Raw genomic sequence first — 23,274 nt, 5'->3', positions numbered from 1 at the left:
TAACACTGATCCAACACGGAGACCAGAATTACCAGTGCTGTGTGTGTGTGTGTGTGTGTGTGTGTGTGTGTGTGTATCTGTCTGTGTGTGTGTGTGTGTGTGTGTGTGTGTGTGTGTGTGTGTGTGTGTGTGTGTGTGTGTGTGTGTGTGTGTGTGTGTGTGTGTGTGTGTGTGTGTGTGTGTGTGTTAAGAGCAAATTTTAGTCATTTTACACACGGAATATTACATACCCATGAAACAAATTGAACGGTAAACTTCTATTTCCCTTACAACTCAATGCTGACCACGCCACAACGACCTTGTGTGTGTGTGTGTGTGTGTGTGTGTGTGTGTGTGTGTGTAGATGAGTGGGACGTCCTTTCTTTCCTGATGAGTCTTTGATAACATAAACCATTGTTATGTCAAGATCTGCTTGTCAGGCCAGTACAATATTGTGCCCTGCTGCTACTATACATTATTATTATTATTATTATTATTATTATTATTATTATTATTATTATTATTATTATTATTACCATCATCGTTGTTGTCGCTGTTATCACTATCATTATCATTACTACCACCATCACCACCATCACCATAATCATTATCATTTGTTACTGTCGCACTTAAGTACTTTAATACTCTAATCTTTATTTATTTACTTACGGCTTCTGGGACGCATGCACTTGTAAAAATATAACTCCTCTTTCTCCTCCACCTCATCCATTTATTGCTACTACTACAGCTGCTACTGCTACTACTACTACTACTACTACTACTACTACTATTACTACTACTACTACTACTACTACTACTACTACAACTACTACTACTACTACTACTACTACTACAAGATTTGATAATAATAATGACAACAATAACAATAGTAATAATAATAATAATAATAATAATAATAATAATAATAATAATAATAATAATAATAATAATAATAATGATAATAATAAAAACAACTGAAGTGGGAACGCCTAAATCATGTCAGGTACATCTCGCCATCCGTTCATCAGTACATAAACTAAACACTGTTACCTGACATTCATCAATATAACAAAAGATACACCAAGAAACGTTACAAATAAGTGCATTAATCTGAATGTACAATAAGTATTTTTTTTCTTTTAATCAGGGAATCTCATAATGACAAGTGCACAATTAGAGCGAGAAAGAGAGAGAGAGCAAAAAAAAAAAAAAAAAAGCAAGCAAGGAGCAACATGACTTCTGTTTGACCACCAAGGAAAAAACAGACACGCCGGTTTAATGACTGGTATTCTGAAAGGCTTTGCTCTCTCACCATGACTATTTTTAAAGACAACAGAAATAATTAGCCAGGTCCTCAAGAGTGTTCTTCCTATTAATACTCGCAATTTAGAAATCTTGTTAATTTCTCACTAGAACGATAAAAAATATAAAAAAATCTTAAAAACCAGTGTAAGGGTGTGCGGCGCAGAGGTGTTTTAGAATATGTTGTTAATTTGTCACTAGACCCATAAAAACAACCTTAAAAACCTGTGTAGCTTCAACTATCTTTTTTTTTATTTTTTTTATTTATTTTTTTTTATGTAGTTCGGGTGTGGCACAGAAGTGTTTCAGAATATGGTCCAATAATTCAAGCAACACGCAACGATTTCAAGAACACTAAACCCAAAACAATGAAATTTGCTGTTTCTTTATGTCACAGTTCCGTGTAACCTCCCGCACACACTACAAGGGAGGTAAAGAGAGTCAAAGTGCAAATATATACGTCTCTGAAAATGCTCCATTGTCATCGTGAGCCGCATGTATCGTTTTGAACCGCGTGAACACATTATGTGCTGTTCATCGTGGGAGTTATAATATAGAAAGGGTGGTTTACTTTATTATTATCACCCTTATAGTGCACTACAAGACATTACCTACGATTTTTCTCCAATGAAAGAATCAATATAAGATAGAAGATAGTCACCAAACGCACGCACGCAGGCACACACACACACACACACACACACACACACACACACACACACACACACACACACACACACACACACACACACACACACACACACACACACATTCTTGCACATCTACTCTTCCATCTCTGGCGGAATAACTGACTGGGGTGGAGTGATAAGGGGAGAGAGAGAGGGACGCGGCCAGGCAAAGCAAGGCAAGACCAGCCAGGGGCATGACAGACGCAGGAAGGAGTAGATGGTGTGGGCGATGGAAGGAAGGCGTGGCGAGAGACAGAAAATGACGGAGGGATTATAATATAGTAAAGGACGTGACCTGAAATGGGTGATACACGAGAGATGATTGAGAAACAAAACAAAAAAACGAAAACATAAAAAGAAAAGAAACTGTTATGTAGAGAGAGAGAGAGAGAGAGAGAGAGAGAGAGAGAGAGAGAGAGAGAGAGAGAGAGAGAGAGAGAGTGAGAGAGAGGAGAGAGAGAGAGAGAGAGAGAGAGAGAGAGAGAGAGAGAGAGAGACGAGCATAATGTTTAAGGGAAGGAACGCGGCGTAGGAATGGGACATGGAGGAGGCGGTGGGGGGCACCTTTGTAGGGTGACAAGGATGCCATAAACAGAGGTGAACAATATGGCGCCTCGTGTCACGATGGACATTATCACAACACTCGACCAACTACCTCAACCATGACTGTGCGACACTGCGACCACCGCCCCTCCACCCTCAAAAATATATGTTCCTTTACTACGGGAAAAAAAAAAAAAAGTGAAAGAGTTTTGACTATAATAAGATACAAAAATATTCCTTATTGGAAATCATAACTCTCTCACAACACTAAAGGCACAATACAAGATATGTAGTACAAGCACTTACAGGAAGGAAAAGAGGAATTTATAACAACTTTCCAGGATCTTGCCAATATTTCAGAGTAGTGTGTGCTTAAGGAAAGCGGTGTCAAATAGCGGTCAAAGAGTCAAGATAATTCAATAAGCCACGAAAAGAAAGAAAGAAAGGGTAAGACGGTGCCATTTATCTATTGCAGGGATGAAAGACTAGAGATATAGAATCCCCCTAAAAAATGATGAAAGAAAAACGTGCAAAAATTAGAAGAATGTATGTGTAGCAAAGCAGCGAGAGTGAGGAGACAACAAAGCATTAAGGAAGGCAGCATCCATGGAAACAAAGCAACCGTTAAATCCAGCAAGATCAACAACACAACAAATGAGCGAGAAAGATTGATGAGAATGAGTAGCAAGAGAAAATATATCAGACAATTATGCCTCTGACTACCCTTCCTCATCTGCCCCCACCCTAACAACTTGCATGCTTCTGTTGCATCACCCGTTTTTCCTGTTCTTTATCATTCATACGTAACCTCACCCGTCGAAAACGTTAGATGGTGTATGCGTCTTTCTTTTTTTCACAGAAGGGCCAAAAATGGGTAATAGTGCGGTATCCATACGCCCCTTTAAGTGTGCTGCTTGTACTAATCCTCCCATCCACCTGCAGCCACGGTGCACATGATTCTTCACTCTCCTACTTTTATTATGGTCTTACAGATGGCAGATTTTGTCTTCCTTCACTGGTAAACTCACAAACATTTTGCTAGCTAACTTTTCCAGCTTTTAATGACAATCTCAACAGTGTCAAGGCACAGTAGAACTAGGTATACTTTGATTTGGAAACAGTTTTTTTTTTTTTTCAGTTTGTTTTATCAATCCTGTGGGTAGGACAACTTCCGTATAAAATAAAAGAGCGTAAGTAGACAGTTAAAACACAACACCATTCAGCAAAAGGTTAGAAGGTCACGACTGTTTCCTAATAAAATTTCATGTGAGTCAAAGAAGTTACAGTAAGGATGCATTTTTCAAAATTCTCTCTCTCTCTCTCTCTCTCTCTCTCTCTCTCTCTCTCTCTCTCTCTGAGAGAGAGTAAAGGATGTGACCTGAAATGGTTAATACACGAGAAATGATTGAGAAACAAAAAAAACGAAAACATGAATGAAAAGACAGTGTTATGGAATGGACGTAATGTGAAATGAGAAAAGAGAGAGAGAGAGAGAGAGAGAGAGAGAGAGAGAGAGAGAGAGAGAGAGAGAGAGAGAGAGAGAGAGAGAGAGAGAGAGAGAGAGAGAGAGAGAGAGAGAGAGAGAGAGAGAGAGAGAGAGAGAGAGAGAGAGAGTGTGTGTGTGTGTGTGTGTGTGTGTGTGTGTGTGTGTGTGTGTGTGTGTGTGTGTGTGTGTGTGTGTGTGTGTGTGTGTGTGTGTGTGTGTGTGTGTGTGTGTGTGTGTGTGTGTGTGTGTGTGTGTGTGTGTGTGTGTGTGCCTTCCACTCAGAATGTCATGCACTAGAGCCTTGCAACATCCGGCTGTCGCTGCTCAACAAACAGAAAGTCAGACTTGGCTGCCCACACTCCCCACACTCCCATCCTGCAGTCCTGCTTCCCCGGCATTATGTCATTTGCCACATTGTTCCGGCGGCAGCACCCCGAGGCCTGTGTGTGTGTGTGTGTGTGTGTGTGTGTGTGTGTGTGTGTGTGTGTGTGTGTGTGTGTGTGTGTGTGTGTGTGTGTGTGTGTGTGGCTGCTCTGTGCTCATGGCCATTACGGAGGGCGTCACAAGGGTCACTGGTGCTCCCTGCCCCTGGTCGGCAGCAAGACCATCATCTGTGTTGCCTCGCTCACCCTGCCTGGCTACCACTCGGCTACTGCTCGTCTATAAGGCAGCGCCCTCGGCCTAACACTCTCACTCACCGTCATATAAGGTCTGATCCACTCCTGGTAACAACGTGACAATGGTCATGTTGACAGGTGAGTCAAGCTGAACACCCGGTAGCGGGGCAGGTAACAAGACTTCTCACCTCGGCAAAAACACGATATCTGAACGAGACAAAAATGTGACATGGTAATGGCCCCTGACAGCAGTGGTCAAGACACTAAGTGTCACACAAACACGAGGGACAGCCTTCACGCTGCTGTCTGCTCCAGCCACCACTCCCTGCCAGGGCTGGAGGCGGAGCCTACTGACCTGCGCTCCAGTCATGCAGGACCTGCCGCAGGGTCCGCCGCAGGTCAGGTATTTTTCATGTGCCCGAACAGGTGACCCGACACGCCGCTCCTCCAGGCTCGCGTCACTCACCTCACCCGGACCCTCAACATTCTTTATTGTATTGCTGAAAAGTTTTGGTACACAAACATCCTTGGCTGTTTAATCTTGAGTGCAGAATTATACTCGCAGTGCTTCTGAATGCGAAGGAAATACATATCAATCTTTACGAAAAGGTCCATGCCTTAGCTTGTGCCAGGCCACCAGCCCCACTCTGGCAAAACACTCAGGTCACAGTCAAGTGTGCGCTGCTGGTCTTGCTGAATGGGCGCAAGCGAACAAGAAAGCACAACAAAAAGGCGGGTGACCTTAGTTTCCTTTTATGCGAAAGAAATGTAATAACGAACTTTTGATAATAACACTGTACAGTTTCCGCTTTGACAACACACCTGCCTTCATGACGTAGCCGTGAGGAAGTGATGAGGGATGAGTTTTAACCCGGTCTCTAGTAAAGTCTGTTCCTGGTCCGCATTATTATGGAAGACGTAGGCAGTGTTCCGCCAGGCTTCGGTATCTCCTTGGCTCCCTACGCACCAGGTATGCATTTTACTTATCTTGCATCATTCCTCTGCTATACGTTATTCTTTCCCCCTCTGAATCAGCGATGGACGAATGTCTCTCTCTCATTACTAACACAGGGTCAAGAAAATAAGTGGCGTATCCCTCCTTTTTGTCTTATATCCTCCCAATAACACTTTTAACCTACTTATGCTTTGTTAGCATCTCTCTCTCTCTCTCTCTCTCTCTCTCTCTCTCTCTCTCTCTCTCTCTCTCTCTCTCTCTGGGTCAAGAAAATAAGTGGCGTATCCCTCCTTATTGTCTTATATCCTCCCAATAACACTTTTAACCTATTTGTGCTTTGTTAGCATCTCTCTCTCTCTCTCTCTCTCTCTCTCTCTGCATTGCGCACGCGTGGAACTAATGAGTCAGTGGTATGCCAGAAAACCTTCCTTCCGTCGCGGCAGTAATAACGCTGTTTGATCTGCACAGGGTTGGGAAATGTCAGCGGTGCACCGGCGGATATGAAAGTATAGGTAATGTTGCCACCATTATTATGAATTTCTACGGAATTACAGCCGCTCGTATGTGTGTGTGTGTGTGTGTGTGTGTGTGTGTGTGTGTGTGTGTGTGTGTGTGTGTGTGTGTGTGTGAGACTTCCATGTGACTGCTACGCGCCCCACAGGGCACCCTCTTCCTGTTGCGCTCAGGGAGGGCTTGGCAGCAAGATCCATATTCTGAAACACTTCTGCGCCGCACCCCCAATATCTTCAAAACACTCTGGTTGAAGTTACACAAGTTTTTAAGGGGGTTTCTGTGATTCTAGGGACAGATTAATAAGGTTTTCACATTATTAGCAGGAGAAACACACGTGAGATCCAGGCTAATCATATTTGTGGCATTTGAAAACAGGTGTAGTGAGAAAGCAAAGTCTCTAAATATGGGTAAAAATGGGGAGTTTGGTAAACTAGTAAGAATCACCTGGCAGCAGCACCAGAGATGTCCCCTTCTCACACAGGAGCAATATCAAATGTGCCTACAGTGTCATTCTATATGCATAAAGATGCCATGAGCTTATATAATATACTTTTCTTCACAATTCCTTCTAAGTAGTAACGCAGGTAAAATCAAACTGTATTCAAGAACAAAAGTATTCAAGTTGATTTTCTAGTGAATTTGCATTTGGTCATCTTGAGGTTTCCCCCCAAAAAAAAGTACACCACAGATTGGAAGTAAACTCAGGAACTCCCTGCCTGCTTCTGTATTTCCACCTTCCTATGACTTGAATTCCTTCAAGAAGGAGGTTTCAAGACACTTATTCATCAATCTTTGACTACTGCTTTGAACCTTTTATGGGACTGGCACTTCAGTGGGCATTTTTTTTATTGGATTTTTGTTGCCCTTGACCAGTATCCTTCCTACATAAAAAAAAAAAAAAAAAAAAATATATATATATATATATATATATATATATATATATATATATATATATATATATATATATATATATATATATATATATATATATATATATATATTTTTTTTTTTTTTTTTTTTTTTTTTCATGTAGGAAGGATACTGGCCAAGGGCAACAAAAATCTAATAAAAAAAATGCCCACTGAAATGCCAGTCCCTAAAAGGGTCAAAGCAGTGGTCAAAAATTGGTGGATAAGTGTCTTGAAACCTCCCTCTTGAAGGAATTCAAGTCATAGGAAGGTGGAAATACAGAAGCAGGCAAGGAGTTCCAGAGTTTACCAGAGAAAGGGATGAATGATTGAGAATACTGGTTAACTCTTGCGTTAGAGAGGTGGACAGAATAGGAGTGAGAGAAAGAAGAAAGTCTTGTGCAGCGAGGCCGCGGAAGGAGTGGAGGCATGCAGTTAGCAAGATCAGAAGAGCAGTTAGCATGAAAATAGCGGTAGAAGACAGCAAGAGATGCAACATTGCGGCGGTGAGAGAGAGGCTGAAGACAGTCAGTTAGAGGAGAGGAGTTGATGAGACGAAAAGCTTTTGATTCCACCCTGTCTAGAACAGCAGTATGAGTGGAACCCCCCAGACATGTGAAGCATACTCCATACATGGACGGATAAGGCCCTTGTACAGAGTTAGCAGCTGGGGGGGTGAGAAAAACTGGCGGAGACGTCTCAGAACACCTAACTTCATAGAAGCCGTTTTAGCTAGAGATGAGATGTGAAGTTTCCAGTTCAGATTATAAGTAAAGGACAGACCGAGGATGTTCAGTGTAGAAGAGGGGGACAGTTGAGTGTCATTGAAGAAGAGGGGATAGTTGTCTGGAAGATTGTGTCGAGTTGATAGATGGAGGAATTGAGTTTTTGAGGCATTGAACAATACCAAGTTTGCTCTGCCCCAATCAGAAATTTTAGAAAGATCAGAAGTCAGGCGTTCTGTGGCTTCCCTGCGTGATATGTTTACCTCCTGAAGGGTTGGACGTCTATGAAAAGACGTGGAAAAGTGCAGGGTGGTATCATCAGCATAGGAGTGGATAGGACAAGAAGTTTGGTTTAGAAGATCATTAATGAATAATAAGAAGAGAGTGGGTGACAGGACAGAACCCTGAGGAACACCACAGTTAATAGATTTAGGAGAAGAACAATGACCGTCTACCACAGCAGCAATAGAACGGTCAGAAAGGAAACTTGAGATGAAGTTACAGAGAGAAGGATAGAAACCGTAGGAGGGTAGTTTGGAAATCAAAGCTTTGTGCCAGACTCTATCAAAGGCTTTTGATATGTCCAAGGCAACAGCAAAAGTTTCACCAAAGTCTCTAAAAGAGGATGACCAAGACTCAGTAAGGAAAGCCAGAAGATCACCAGTAGAGCGTCCTTGACGGAACCCATACTGGCGATCAGATAGAAGGTTGTGAAGTGATAGATGTTTAAGAATCTTCCTGTTGAGGATAGATTCAAAAACTTTAGATAAGCAGGAAATTAAAGCAATAGGACGGTAGTTTGAGGGATTAGAGCGGTCACCCTTTTTAGGAACAGGTTGAATGTAGGCAAACTTCCAGCAAGAAGGAAAGGTAGATGTTGACAGACAGAGCTGAAAGAGTTTGACTAGGCAAGGTGCAAGCACGGAGGCACAGTTTCGGAGAACAATAGGAGGGACCCCATCAGGTCCATAAGCCTTCTGAGGGTTTAGGCCAGCGAGGGCATGGAAAACATCATTACGAAGAATTTTAATACGAGGCATGAAGTAGTCAGAGGGTGGAGGAGAGGGAGGAACAAGCCCAGAATCATCCAAGGTAGAGTTTTTAGCAAAGGTTTGAGCAAAGAGTTCAGCTTTAGAAATAGATGTGATAGCAGTGGTGCCATCTGGTTGAAGTAGAGGAGGGAAAGAAGAAGAAGCAAAGTTATTGGAGATATTTTTGGCTAGATGCCAGAAATCACGAGGGGAGTTAGATCTTGAAAGGTTTTGACATTTTCTGTTAATGAAGGAGTTTTTGGCTAGTTGGAGAACAGACTTGGCATGGTTCCGGGCAGAAATATAAAGTGCATGAGATTCTGGTGAAGGAAGGCTTAAGTACCTTTTGTGGGCCACCTCTCTATCATGTATAGCACGAGAACAAGCTGTGTTAAACCAAGGTTTAGAAGGTTTAGGACGAGAAAAAGAGTGAGGAATGTACGCCTCCATGCCAGACACTATCACCTCTGTTATGCGCTCAGCACACAAAGACGGGTCTCTGACACGGAAGCAGTAGTCATTCCAAGGAAAATCAGCAAAATACCGCCTCAGGTCCCCCCAACTAGCAGAGGCAAAACGCCAGAGGCACCTTCGCTTAGGGGGATCCTGAGGAGGGATTGGAGTGATAGGACAAGATAAAGATATGAGATTGTGATCGGAGGAGCCCAACGGAGAAGAAAGGGTGACAGCATAAGCAGAAGGATTAGAGGTCAGGAAAAGGTCAAGAATGTTGGGCGTATCTCCAAGACGGTCAGGAATACGAGTAGGGTGTTGCACCAATTGCTCTAGGTCATGGAGGATAGCAAAGTTGTAGGCTAGTTCACCAGGATGGTCAGTGAAGGGAGAGGAAAGCCAAAGCTGGTGGTGAACATTGAAGTCTCCAAGAATGGAGATCTCTGCAAAAGGGAAGAGGGTCAGAATGTGCTCCACTTTGGAAGTTAAGTAGTCAAAGAATTTCTTATAGTCAGAGGAGTTAGGAGAGAGGTATACAGCACAGATAAATTTAGTATGAGAATGACTCTGTAGTCGAAGCCAGATGGTGGAAAACTCGGAAGATTCAAGAGCGTGGGCACGAGAGCAGGTTAAGTCATTGCGCACATAAACGCAGCATCCAGCTTTGGATCGAAAATGAGGATAGAGAAAGTAGGAGGGAACAGAAAAGGGGCTATTGTCAGTTGCCTCAGACACCTGAGTTTCAGTGAGGAAAAGAAGATGAGGTTTAGAAGAGGAGAGGTGGTGTTCTACAGATTCAGAAATTAGATCTTAGACCGCGAATGTTGCAGAAGTTAATGAAGAAAAAGTTGAGGGGGGTGTCGAGACACTTACGGTCGTCGACGGAAAGGCAGTCCGACCTGGGGACCTTTATGGTCCCCTCCCCAGATGGGGACTCCGAGGCTGGTGTAGGAGTCGCCATGATTTTTAAATTTTATGAGTGAAGGGTGTGTGTGTTATTAGGTGCTTGTAGTTTTCGTGTGGAGGAAGAGAGTTGTCTTTAGAGGGCAGGCTGTGACTACCCCCTTGTGTTGTGAGACAGAAAGGGAAACGTTCAGTGAGGTCACAGCTGGGTTTAATGATAAGTTCACAGCACCCCCTGAACAGTGCTTTAGACCTCACTGGGAGTAATTATCGTTTCGGCAGGTGTCTACTGCCTCCTCCTGGTAATATATTATAATATATATATATATATATATATATATATATATATATATATATATATTATATATATATATATATATATATATATATATATATTATATAATATATATAATATTATATATATATATAAACAACAGTAAAAATGAAGACAACGTGTCTGTGCCACTTAAGGCTCCAGATTACATAGATCAACTTCCTAGTATATGGAAACAACAATTTTAATTGAAAATAGGCAACTTGAGTGTCCTGGCAAGAGTAATGCTGAATATTTAACCAAAACAAACACATAGTTGGACAACCAGTTAATTCCTGCTGCAGTGTCCATGCCACTACTCCGTGAGCCTGTGGCTTCCTGTATTTCTCTCCCGTTATGCCAGAGCACTCCTGTGAGATGTTTGTTTTGGTGTTCAATTACTTTGCCGTGTTGCTCGCTTCCTGAAAGAGATGCTAAAATTCCCACGAAAATAACTATATCCATGTATCACGATGTTACTGAGTATGTTATGTCATACTGTGTAGTACAGCCTTATTTTTCATCTTTCTCTGTCCTAAATCAACAGATTTTAGACTTGTAATAAACTGTATTTAAAATACTGATAACAGTAATACTAAATAATCAAGAAAAATATTTTTGACCAACTTCTCTCAGAATTATCCATACAAGATATTTAAAAGTTGAAGCAGAATTTCTTAAGTATCATAATGATCAATGTTCTATGGATCTGTACGCAAATGGGATTTACAATAACAGTATTATACCTCATATCACAAGGGGACATGCAGTAGTGACAACATCTGGCGGATTAGTTCCGAAAACTCCCCATTCTGAGGCGCCTAAGATGGCGCATGCTGACGTCAAGGTTAGCATCAATTTCAGTACAAGAATTGCTATGAGCTGAAAAACAAATAATATCGATAATTCTTACTTTTCCTCCACGTACTGTATGGAAAACATTTTGGATTCTCTCTCTCTCTCTCTCTCTCTCTCATCTCTCTCTCTCTTTCTCCTCTCTCTCTCTCTCTCTCTCTCTCTCTCTCTCTCTCTCTCTCTCTCTCTCTCTCTCTCTCTCACACGTGTGTGTGTGTGTGTGTGTGTGTGTGTGTGTGTGTTACCAGTCTCCAGCGCAGTTCCCCCAGTCCAAGGCAATGGATATGGTGGCTGGCTGTGGTCCAGTATGGAGACAATGACCACCACATGACTGCCTCGGTATTCCTACGTGTATGGCCTTCCGGCTTCACATCAAGGTTAAAATTCTAGTCCATAAATATCCTCATCACCATCACCATCATCATCGTCATCATCATCAATCTCACCCAACCAATCTCACCGAATCTTTTCCCACTCATCTCTGTCCGATGCTCGTTCATACCAGGCCACCCGAGCTTAAGTTCATATTTCATTTAGTTTATATTTCATCTCTGTTTTTATCTCCCTGTCTATCCCGCCTCATCTTATCATCGCTAGCTTGTCATTCGGTCACTCTTCATGGCCCTTCAAGTATTACCTGTGCTGCACATAAATGACTCCGTCCAAGTCTACTTTTATTTCCTCTTGATAGTAGTCACGATACCTTCAACACTGATTTTTTTTTCTATGATATTTCCTTAATTTTCGTGACTGTGTCGTGGAGTGAGGTATATTTATAAGTATCCTGTCTCTTTCGTCCCCCATTAGCATGCTACAGCAAACCCCAGCAGCTATAAACAAAATTAACACCACCATTTCTCATCACTCACGACCACTACCCTCCTCTTCCCATTCTTCTCCTCCTTCCCTCGCCTAGCCTCCTCCCTCGTCCACATGCAGATGGTCGGCAGCCTTCTGTAAACATTTGTGGTGTCCTTGGGGTCCTAACTCACAAATAATAATCTCTAGGGGTGTAATTAGAAAGATTTTCCCATCCCGTACGCAGCAGGTGGTCTCGGTACTTCACCTAAACAGAGCCAGGAAGCGGAGCACAGGATAATGAGGGCAATTAGCGGGACTTTTTGAGAACGCAGAGCGGCCCACTGACACTCATTACTCTGGTGACGGAGACGCGGTGACGGCGGCGAGACAGAGAGAGAGAGAGAGAGAGAGAGAGAGAGAGAGAGAGAGAGAGAGAGAGAGAGAGAGAGAGAGAGAGAGAGAGAGAGAGAGAGAGAGAGAGAGAGAGAGAGAGAGAGAATGATGAGAAGAGAAACACACTCACTCACACAACTTTAGCAATCTTCTCCCTGCTCAGTGACCCTCCCCTGTTTCCTCCTTGTGATGAGCAAGGACGTACAGTACACACACCTGATCACCGCACCACAGCACCACACACTCCTTGAATTCCCACAATGCAGTCGACGGTATATAAGAGAACGATCGCTATATAGGTAAACACACAAATCATACGTTCTACGACGTCTTCTGTTCTACCTACTTATGGTGCAAAAACTGCAAAGGAAAGCACGGTACATTAGAGAATGATCGCTATATACGTCAACACAAACACACACATTTACGCTGTACAAGTCTTCTGTTCTATCGATCTCCCAGCGAGTCTTACCATGCTCATGGTGAGAGAAAAAATGTAAACACAAATACGCAGGGATGAATAACGTTTGGTGGAAAGGCCTGTCTGATGTAAAGGTGTTGACACTACAATGACTAGAGATAGTGGGTTAAATATGGACTACTGGGAGACTTTACTCTTAAGAAAAAATCCGTGGGTACCTGTGAAACAGGAGAATTAGAAAAACGTAAAGCTACATTCTGACTTTATACTAGGGAAAGATAAGTATCAGTGCGATTGGTTAGAAAGAAAAAAAAAATATGTAGCTTAACACTGACTTTACACCGGAGAAAAATAACTATCACGTATAATGGGAAGGTGAAAAATTTTAATTATAAAGCTAAACTGTGATGGAAAGTGAGTAGCTGAATTATAAAGCTAAAATCATTACATTACGATGAGAGAGAGCGAGAGAGAGAGAGAGAGAGAGAGAGAGAGAGAGAGAGAGAGAGAGAGAGAGAGAGAGAGAGAGAGAGAGAGAGAGTATTAAATCAAAGAAATACGACGTTCGACTCCCGTGACTTAACGCTGGGAAGAATGCAAAAAAGAAAAGAAAGTGAAATACAAATGACTTTTTCCAGGAAAGCTTACCATTAATTAGGGTTCACCTCACTTAGCTGTGCATCAGTACATTAGCTGCGGTCACTTTCTAAACACAGGTTGGGAGAGAGTAAAGGACGGTGAGGGCCGAGGAGGAGGAGGAGGAGGAGGAGGAGGAGGAGGAGGTGGGAGTGTGGGTGAAGACTGACAGAATAGAGCAGGGGGAATAAGGGAAGGGACTATGGAGGGGACCATCAAAATACTCCCTCCCCTCTCTCTCCCCTCCTTACCTTTCCTCCCTCCCTTTCTTCCCTCCAGGCCACAAGACGTCCGCGAGGCAAACAATGGAGGGCGTCTGGTGGCGAGGGACAGAAGAGAAAGGAGGGAGGCGGGTCGTGGGTTGCTTGGGCGAGGCTGCGGCTGAAGGGAGGGAACCACTAAAAGGACAAATGTTTTCCACCCATGCGTCAGTTTCCATTGCGTGAAGGACCGCCCAATGACACTCTTTGATCTCGCTGACTTGATCGCTTACGTAAGTAGCAAATGCAGGTTCTTTGATTCTTAATTAAACGTGATTAGTCAGCAACGTTTTTAATTTTAATGCATAAACTGATGGCGTAGATTTATCGGTTTTATTTGCCTGGTTTCATCGCTTGAGTAGCAAATGCAGATTACACTATTTGATTCTTGACTAAACGTGAACAGCAGTCGAAAACGTTCATTTTGTGCATTACCTGAATTTCTCTTCCATTTATTACTGCGAGTATCTCTGCGCCTACAGGCCGGAGAGGCGAGCAGGAGGTACAGCGCTGCTTGAGAGTCTAGTTCATAAGCATAAAAGAAGAGATTCGATCAGGAATTAAAAAAAAAAAAAAAAAGTGTCAGTAAGCAAGGACACTGCAGGTCTTTACTTCTTGCGGAACATCAGCTAGTCTTTTTTTTTTTTTTTGTCTCCTCGGTTATTTATTCATTTATTCACTAACAAAGAAAATAATAAATTAATCCTCCACCACTTTCCCAGGTTACTTAAGACTGAGGCAGAGTGAGTGTCTCTCCACAGCAGGTGCATGAGGTACAGCAGCCACGGCACCTGCAGCCCCGTGTGTTGGTCCCGGCGCGTCACTCAGCGGTGTGTGAAAGGCGGCCCGTCTAGCAAAACGCAACCATGAAAATAAAACAAACAGGGACACGGAAAAATGAAGAATCTAAGATATTGGAAAATTGTATGGGAGGAAGTTTACTGCTGGAGAACACCATCGGCCAGGAACGTCTGTCCTTGGCATGCGTGGAGTCACGACCACAGCACAAAAAACATTCCCGAAAGCAGAGATCATACAAACAATAGAAAAAAAAAAATCAATAACACAAAATACAAAAATGTTTGAAAAATCCAAACTAAGATTTGTAGAATATAATACTTTATCACGACCATTAGAAATTATATTGCTGTAGTTAGTGTGTGTGTGTGAGTGTGTGTGTGTGTGTGTGTGTGTGTGTGTGTGTGTGTGTGTGTGTGTGTGTGTGTGTGTGTGTGTGTGTGTGTGTGTGTGTGTGTGTGTGTGTGTGTGTGTGTGTGTGTGTGTGTGTGTGTGTGTGTGTGTGTGTGTGTGTGTGTGTGTGTGTGTGTGTGTGTGTGTGTGTGTGTGTGTGTGTGTGTGTGTGTGTGTGTGTGTGTGTGTGTGTGTGTGTGTGTGTGTGTGTGTGTGTGTGTGTGTGTGTGTGTGTGTGTGTGTGTGTGTGTGTGTGTGTGTGTGTGTGTGTGTGTGTGTGTGTGTGTGTGTGTGTGTGTGTGTGTGTGTGTGTGTGTGTGTGTGTGTGTGTGTGTGTGTGTGTGTGTGTGTGTGTGTGTGTGTGTGTGTGTGTGTGTGTGTGTGTGTGTGTGTGTGTGTGTGTGTGTGTGTGTGGCAGGCAGGCAGGCGGCAGGTGGCAGGCAGGCAGGCAGGCGCAGGCGCAGGCGGCAGGCAGGCGGCAGGCGGCAGGCGGCAGGCAGGCAGGCGGCGGCAGGCAGGCAGGCAGGCAGGCGCGCGCAGGCGCGGCGCGCGCGCGCGCGCGCGGCAGGCGCGCGCGGCGTGTGTGCGGCGGCAGGCGCGCGGCGCGGCAGGCAGGCGGCGCGTGTGTGCGCGTGTGTGTGTGTGTGTGTGTGTGTGTGTGTGTGTGTGTGTGTGTGTGTGTGCGTGTGTGTGTGTGTGTGTGTGTGTGTGTGTGTGTGTGTGTGTGTGTGTGTGTGCGTGTGTGTGTGTGTGTGTGTGTGTGTGTGTGTGTGTGTGTGTGTGTGTGTGTGTGTGTGTGTGTGTGTGTGTGTGTGTGTGTGTGTGTGTGTGTGTGTGTGTGTGTGTGTGTGTGTGTGTGTGTGTGTGTGTGTGTGTGTGTGTGTGTGTGTGTGTGTGTGTGTGTGTGTGTGTGTGTGTGTGTGTGTGTGTGTGTGTGTGTGTGTGTGTGTGTGTGTGTGTGTGTGTGTGTGTGTGTGTGTGTGTGTGTGTGTGTGTGTGTGTGTGTGTGTGTGTGTGTGTGTGTGTGTGTGTGTGTGTGTGTGTGTGTGTGTGTGTGTGTGTGTGTGTGTGTGTGTGTGTGTGTGTGTGTGTGTGTGTGTGTGTGTGTGTGTGTGTGTGTGTGTGTGTGTGTGTGTGTGTGTGTGTGTGTGTGTGTGTGTGTGTGTGTGTGTGTGTGTGTGTGTGTGTGTGTGTGTGTGTGTGTGTGTGTGTGTGTGTGTGTGTGTGTGTGTGTGTGTGTGTGTGTGTGTGTGTGTGTGTGTGTGTGTGTGTGTGTGTGTGTGTGTGTGTGTGTGTGTGTGTGTGTGTGTGTGTGTGTGTGTGTGTGTGTGTGTGTGTGTGTGTGTGTGTGTGTGTGTGTGTGTGTGTGTGTGTGTGTGTGTGTGTGTGTGTGTGTGTGTGTGTGTGTGTGTGTGTGTGTGTGTGTGTGTGTGTGTGTGTTGCATCTAAACACGCTCAAATATGCAATTCAGAACCAGTGCAGTCCGGAGCGGTAAAGAGAAAAAAAAAATAAATAAAAAATACGGATCACAACAAACTTTCTTCCTTCTAACACACACCACATGAAAACCACAGCGAAACAAAGCACGGATTCCAACTGTAAACGTCGCTGGAGTTGATGTGTGTGAGCAAGTACTCGTTCATTGTACGAGTAAACTACAACCATACCAGTGCACCGATACGTTACTTGGTGCAGCTGCCAGTGTAAAGTCATTTCATGGTCGCTGGTGTGTTTGGTATCAAGTGAGGTTGTCACTTGCATACAAGAGCACGAGTCACTTCCTTCCTCTCCCACTGCAAGGCTTCCCTTCTGGCCATGGAACGTCAATTTGCGCCCGAAACTATTGTGTTTTGTGTTCTGTGTTGCGTGATGGGACAGTTAGGAAGTTCTTTTTGAGAGAGAGAGAGAGAGAGAGAGAGAGAGAGAGAGAGAGAGAGAGAGAGAGAGAGAGAGAGAGAGAGAGAGAGAGAGAGAGAGAGAGAGAGAGAGAGAGAGAAATATTTTTCCTGTAATATGTCATACTTTAATAACATACAATAATAATAATAGTCATAACAATATCCGCGATGCACGATTTCAGCTCCACGATACAACATCTGAGGTCAGGCGCGGCGTTGCTTCAGTCTGCTCTCCACACTACCCCTCCCTCCCTCCCTCCCTCCCTCCCTCACTCCCTCCCTCTCGCCCTCCATGCAGTGCCCGAGTTATTGCATGGTGATGGTGGTGGTGATGGTGGTCGTGTCTTCCGCTGAACGTGATGGATGACTCTCTCTCTCTCTCTCTCTCTCTCTCTCTCTCTCTCTCTCTCTCTCTCTCTCTCTCTCTCTCTCTCTCTTCGACCTACAATTGGCAAACATCCGCTTCATCAGTTATGTTCAAGACAGATGTGATTTATAGTTGTTCTACCTGTTACATCCGCATTCTCTCTCTCTCTCTCTCTCTCTCTCTCTCTCTCTCTCTCTCTCTCTCTCTCTCTCTCTCTCTCTCTCTCTCTCTCTCTCTCTCTCTCTCTCTCTTACACACACACCTTCAGATAATAAGAATCACTATAATACAAGCAAAATTACCGTAAATTATTTGTGGTTACTTACAGGTCAACTGATGGCGGCGGTCGACAGCGGTGACTGGATGATGGAGAGAGGTGGCTTAGGGCGATAAGAAATAGTGGGCGACAGTAATGACGGGCGGTGGGACATGGTAGAGGAGCCATAAAGGATGCAGAGGTTTAAGGCAACGTACTTACACCTCCCTTCCTCCCCTCCTTTCTTTCCCCTCCTGCAGGAAGAGAAGAAGCGGAGTGAGTGATTGCTAAACATGGGCAAGGCGTCACGCTGCTCCACCGCCACGTACAGAGACTAACGTGCAAGGGCCGTGTTGTGCCGTGTTGTGCCGACCCTCGTATCGTTAGCTTTGGAAAGAATCGGAATATAGTACGAACGTAATGATATTATGGTGGCGGCCATACAAAATGGACCTATGACAGAACAAATGCGAAAATGTGATGAATAGTAAATCTAACAACACTACAAGTTAGACGATGTTGACATGCTGGTAGTGATAAGTAACGGAGGACCATAAGGCGGAAGGTAACTAAATTGATAAGTAATTTGAAATACAATCAAGAGATGAAAAAGATACGAGTTTTAATAAAGTGAATAAATTTGAAGGTTACACTTGCCTGTACGCGACTGAAAAACAACACTGAAAATGTGACCGAGGGCAAAATGATGAAGCACTGAAAACACACACAGATCAATATGGAGGCATTTTCAAGTTTGCCTTTAAAGCGGTAACAGACTTCACAAGCAAAAATAAATAAATAAATAAATAAATAAATAAATAAAAACAAGAGAACTAAAAATGTAATCAAGAGTAATAGGAAAACATTAAAAATACAAGAGCTATGTAAGATCAAGTAGTGTATAGACTAGTGAATCTTAAAGGTGCATTTGAGCAATAGCATCGCTACCATCACCATTACTAGGAACCATACAAATCAAAACATCTCAGCTACGACCGACAAAAGACAGAAAAGAAGAAGAAGAAAAAAAAAACATGCTATAGATTACTACAGTCGACACTACCAAAAAAAAAAAAAAAAAAAATCTGAGGAGAGGAAATTGATAAACACCACGGAGGAAGTGAAGGGGCAGAATGATGGACTGATTAATTTGAGGCGCTGCACGTGAAGGAGGGCACCACGCAACCAAGATGAGCAAAGATGAGCGCTGTCTGGCTGCTGCTCGGCGTCTGATTGTGGCAAGAGACGAACCATCACCAGAGGAAAAGGAAATAGCAGCTTTTCACTTTAGAGTATAGAGGAGTGAGCGGCGTGTGGCGGCAGCAGCAGTAGGGAGGTGTTAGGGGAGGAAGACAGCGTGTTTATATATGTGTATAGATACCAACCAGACAAGGAGAACCAGGTAGGAGCAGCAGCAGGAGCAGGAGGAGGAGGAGGAGGAACAGGAAGACGAAGAAGGAAACGAGGTAAGAGAAGAAGGAAAACGAAGAGGAGGAGGAGGAGGAGGAGGAACAGGAAGACGAAGGAAGCGAGGTAAAAGAGAGGAGAAGGAAAACGAAGAGGAAGAGGAGGAGGAGGAGGAGGAGGGGGAAGAAAACAGACAGAAGAAAACGCTTCCGCCCACAGGAGGAACATACCTTGATTTCTACGCAACTGTCAGACGTGGAAGTTTTAAAATATGAACAAAACTAAACGATCTGGAAAAGGCGACCATGATCCAAGTCCCTCAGTAACATCGTATAATATTTTAGCGTTATCTGCCTTAAGCCTCCGTGAGCATGAAAGAAAAAAACAGCAATTATTATTATCATGAAACTCGGATGGCTGCCCCTGAATGCTGCCCTGTCCAGAGGCTTCCTTCTCAACAATAATGACAAGCAGAGTGGTCGTTTTATGGACAATAATTTCCTGGCTTTCTATTGTCACCTAAATTATTCAAGAATCCCACAACCACTACTACAACGACGGATACGACGACGACAGCGACAATGGCAATGGCAGCGATAATAATTGACAGCGACAAGAACAAAGACAGCGACAAGAATAACAGCAGCGACAACAACAAGAAAAACAACGACAGCAGCAACAACGACAGCGACAACAATAATAACAACAGCGACAACAACAATAACAGTGACAACAACAATAATAAGTGACATAAAAAATAAAAGCAACAACAACAACCAACAACATTAACAGTGACTACAACAACAACAACAAAAACAACAATAACGACGACAACAACAACAATGACGACGGCGAAGACAACGACAGCGACAACAATACCGACAGGAACAACAACAGCGATAATTACAACAACAACAACAACGACAACAACAATAGTAACAGTAACAGCAGCAGCAGCAGCAGAAAGAGCAACAACAACAACAACAACAACAACAATAGCGACATCAACAACAACAACAATAATAATAATAATAATAATAATAATAATAATAATAATAATAATAATAATAATAATAATAATAATAATAATAATGTCAATTATTAATTGTTTTGGTAATAAAAAATAACGGATTCTTCCTTATCTTCCGTTTCTGATGAGTGAACAAACTATTTTAATTGATAAGCCTTCGCGTAGCATCCTTCTCTCTGTCAATTAAGGTTTGAAATGAGCACCTTTTTTTTTTTTTTTATCCTTATTGCAAAACAGTCATTACATGTATCGTATGATCTACATTAGAGAAAATGGAGGAAGACGGTGACGAGGAGGAGGAATAAGAGTAAGAGGAGGAGGAGGAGGAGGAGGAGCAGGAGGCGGTGTGTTTGTATTCTTGCCCGACGTCGTGACTGGCACGCCATATGGCACCAGTGGAGGGGAGGCTGCGGCGGCAGGCCCAGAAAAGGACTAACAAAGGAGCGAGCACAGGAAGGAAGAAGGGGAAGGATAAACAACATCACATGAAGGAGATGAGTGATGATAAGGAGCACGGCAGACTTCACTTTTTTTTCCCTTTTTTTCCCCTTTCAGTGTAGTGGTAATCTTCCCATAAAACGTTGATGCCCAGTCCTCGCATCCTCGGGGCGGCGCAAGTGTAATTGAGGTAGCAACTTCTTAACTGCCATTCACTCTGCTAAGTCGGACATCCTCGTTATGTTAAAAGAACATCTGACCCTATGCTCGGCCAAAGGACAATCTTCTGAAACACTTCTGCCCGCACCTTCACTACATTTCAAAGGCTCTAGTTTAACTTACACAGGTTTTTTAAGGGTGTTTTACGCTTCTAGTGACAGATTAAGAAGATTTCTACATTATTAGAAGGAGAAACAGTCTTGAGAACTTGGCTAGTCATTTTCTGTGGCCTTTGACAATAGTAGTGGTGAGAGACCAAAGCATTTCTGAACGCAAGCCTAAGAGCCGCGAGCTCGATCGGCTCTTGGCAGTTTATCGGTGGGAGGGATAATGTACTTTCTCGTGACCCGAGCTGGCGGTATGACCTTCGCTTGTATTCTTAAACGCTTCGTAATCTTATCATAGCTATTTTTAAAGATAAGGAGCCAGGTTCACGTGGGTACTTTCCCACTGGCTGTGTAAAATCGTTGTTAAACTATAGCTAGGACCATGAAGACACCATTGATAATCCCCTTTGACCTCCGCTCCAGCCTGCTAAAACATTGACGATAGACACACCGAAACATTCAAGAGTACAAACCCTAGTTGTTATGGCGTGAATACTTTGTGTAATCATGTCTTCTCGGAAGGAAGATAGCGATTCATGGGTAAGTAGCTAAGTAACGGACTATGCAAACGTTATTACATACTATTCACACCTCCCATATATATATTTTTGCAGTAATGATGGTGGGTTTCGTGGTGAGGTGGTGGTGGTGGTGGTGGTGGTGGGTGGCGGCAGCGGCAGCGGTTGTGTAACGAGTCTCGTAGTACACATCCTTCATAAAAAAATCAAAGCTATCACGTATCGCTCATTTACTAAGACACTTTTATCTTGATTATTCCATGCATTATCTCCATTAAATCCCGACTCCACCACTTGACGCTTGACGGCTTCCCCGGAATACGGTGTTATCAGACATTCCACATAATCACTACTATTAGGAATCGAGCAAAACCGTAGTCGCATTTAACACAGAGAAAGACCAGCAGTTGAAAAAAAAAAAAAAAAAAAAAAGTGTTAAAAAATCAAAGACTTCTTGCTGGTTTGTCGTCTACTTCATTTCTTTGTTGAAGTCCATCATGTAATGTAACTTTTTGCTGATGTACCGTAAGCTTCATTATTTAGCTCGACCAATGGAGTGATGCGTTCCTGGTGGCGTTTACTTATCAGGTTAGTAAATCAAACACGTTCTTTTACCTGCCTAGTCTGGTCATCGTATTGTTATTGCTCCTCTTATTCTTCTTTATTCGTTATCTTTTTTTTTTTTTTTCAATTCTAATACTTGTTAAATTTTTCTTCTTCGTTTCTTAATATTTTCTTTCTTGCATTCTTCTATTCATTTATTTATTTATTGTTTTCCTTTTCTTCTATCTTGTTAATCCTCTTGTTCCTCTTCCTTGTTTTTTTTTTTATTATTCCACTTCTCAGTTTTTTTTATTAATTTCTCTTGTTTTTTTTATTTTTTTCTTATTCTTTCTCTTTACGATTTTCTGTTTTGTATTATTTCTCTATTTTCCTCAGACTCTTCGTTTTTCCTTTTCTTGTTATTCCTTTTCCATTTTCTACTCTTCATCTTTGTAGTCTTCTCTTTCCCTTCATCTTTGAAGTTTCCTTCTTATTCTTCCTCTTATTTTTTTGTCTTCCTTAATTTTTATTGTTCCTCTTCATAGTTTTTCCTTTCCTTTCCTTATTCTACGAGTTTTTTTTATTTATAATTCTTCCTCCGCGTATTTTTTTTTTCTTCTTCGTTTACTCTTTCCCTGTTTCTTATTGATCAAATTCCTTCTCCTTCTTATTCTTGTCTTCCTTTATAATAATAATAATAATAATAATAATAATAATAATAATAATAATAATAATAATAATAATAATAATAATAATAATAATAATAATAATAATAAGAGTAATAATAATAATAATAAATTATCATCATCATCATCATCATCATCATCATCATCATCATCATTATTATACTTTATTTTAGTTTTGGTTAGCTTTATCTTATTCTTCTTATTCTTGTAAATCTCCCTCTTTTTACTTATTCTTCTCGTTCTCCACGTTCTTACTCTCCATCATGTCTTTTCCCCCTCTTCATTCGATCCTTTCAGTATTCAAAGTATAGGGTGTCCATAAAGTCCGTGTGCAATTTAAAATACTTGTAACTTTCTAAGTATTTATGATAGAAAGAATATATATATATATATATATATATATATATATATATATATATATATATATATATATATATATATATATATATATATATATATATATATATATATATATATATATATATATATATATATATATATATATATATATATATATATATATATATATATATATATTACAAAGTGTGATGTACGAGTATCTAGTATTTTTCTTTTTCTTTAAACCCACAAGAGTCTGTTGAACATGAGAGAAATTCGTGTGATGTACGAGTATCTAGTATTTTTCTTTTTCTTTAGACCCACAAGAGTCTGTTGAACATGAGAGAAATTCTCCCAAAGTAAAAAAAAAAAAAAAACGTCTCGGATATTATTTTTTGAAGAGCGTGTTGTTAATGGCGATGGTTATTTAGAAATGGTGCAAAATTACTTCATTCCTCAGCTTGAACAATTAGGATTGATCGAGAATACAG

The 23,274-nt window shown here is 42.2% G+C and overlaps 1 long non-coding RNA gene across 1 annotated transcript in view; it reads right to left on the bottom strand.

Moving 5' to 3' along the window:
• The window catches only part of LOC135110885 (uncharacterized), an 84,273-nt gene that overhangs the window by 56,375 nt on the left and 4,624 nt on the right, over positions 1-23,274 (bottom strand). Inside the window, exon 2 of the long non-coding RNA XR_010273481.1 lies at positions 17,567-17,750. This is a non-coding gene — a long non-coding RNA (uncharacterized LOC135110885). The remainder of the gene's footprint in view (positions 1-17,566; positions 17,751-23,274) is intronic.

This window comes from Scylla paramamosain, chromosome 21 (assembly GCF_035594125.1).
Source record: "Scylla paramamosain isolate STU-SP2022 chromosome 21, ASM3559412v1, whole genome shotgun sequence".
Classification (NCBI taxonomy): Eukaryota; Metazoa; Arthropoda; class Malacostraca; order Decapoda; family Portunidae; genus Scylla; species Scylla paramamosain.
Note: the sequence above shows the minus strand (reverse complement) of the source record. Positions and strands in the feature narration are given on the sequence as shown.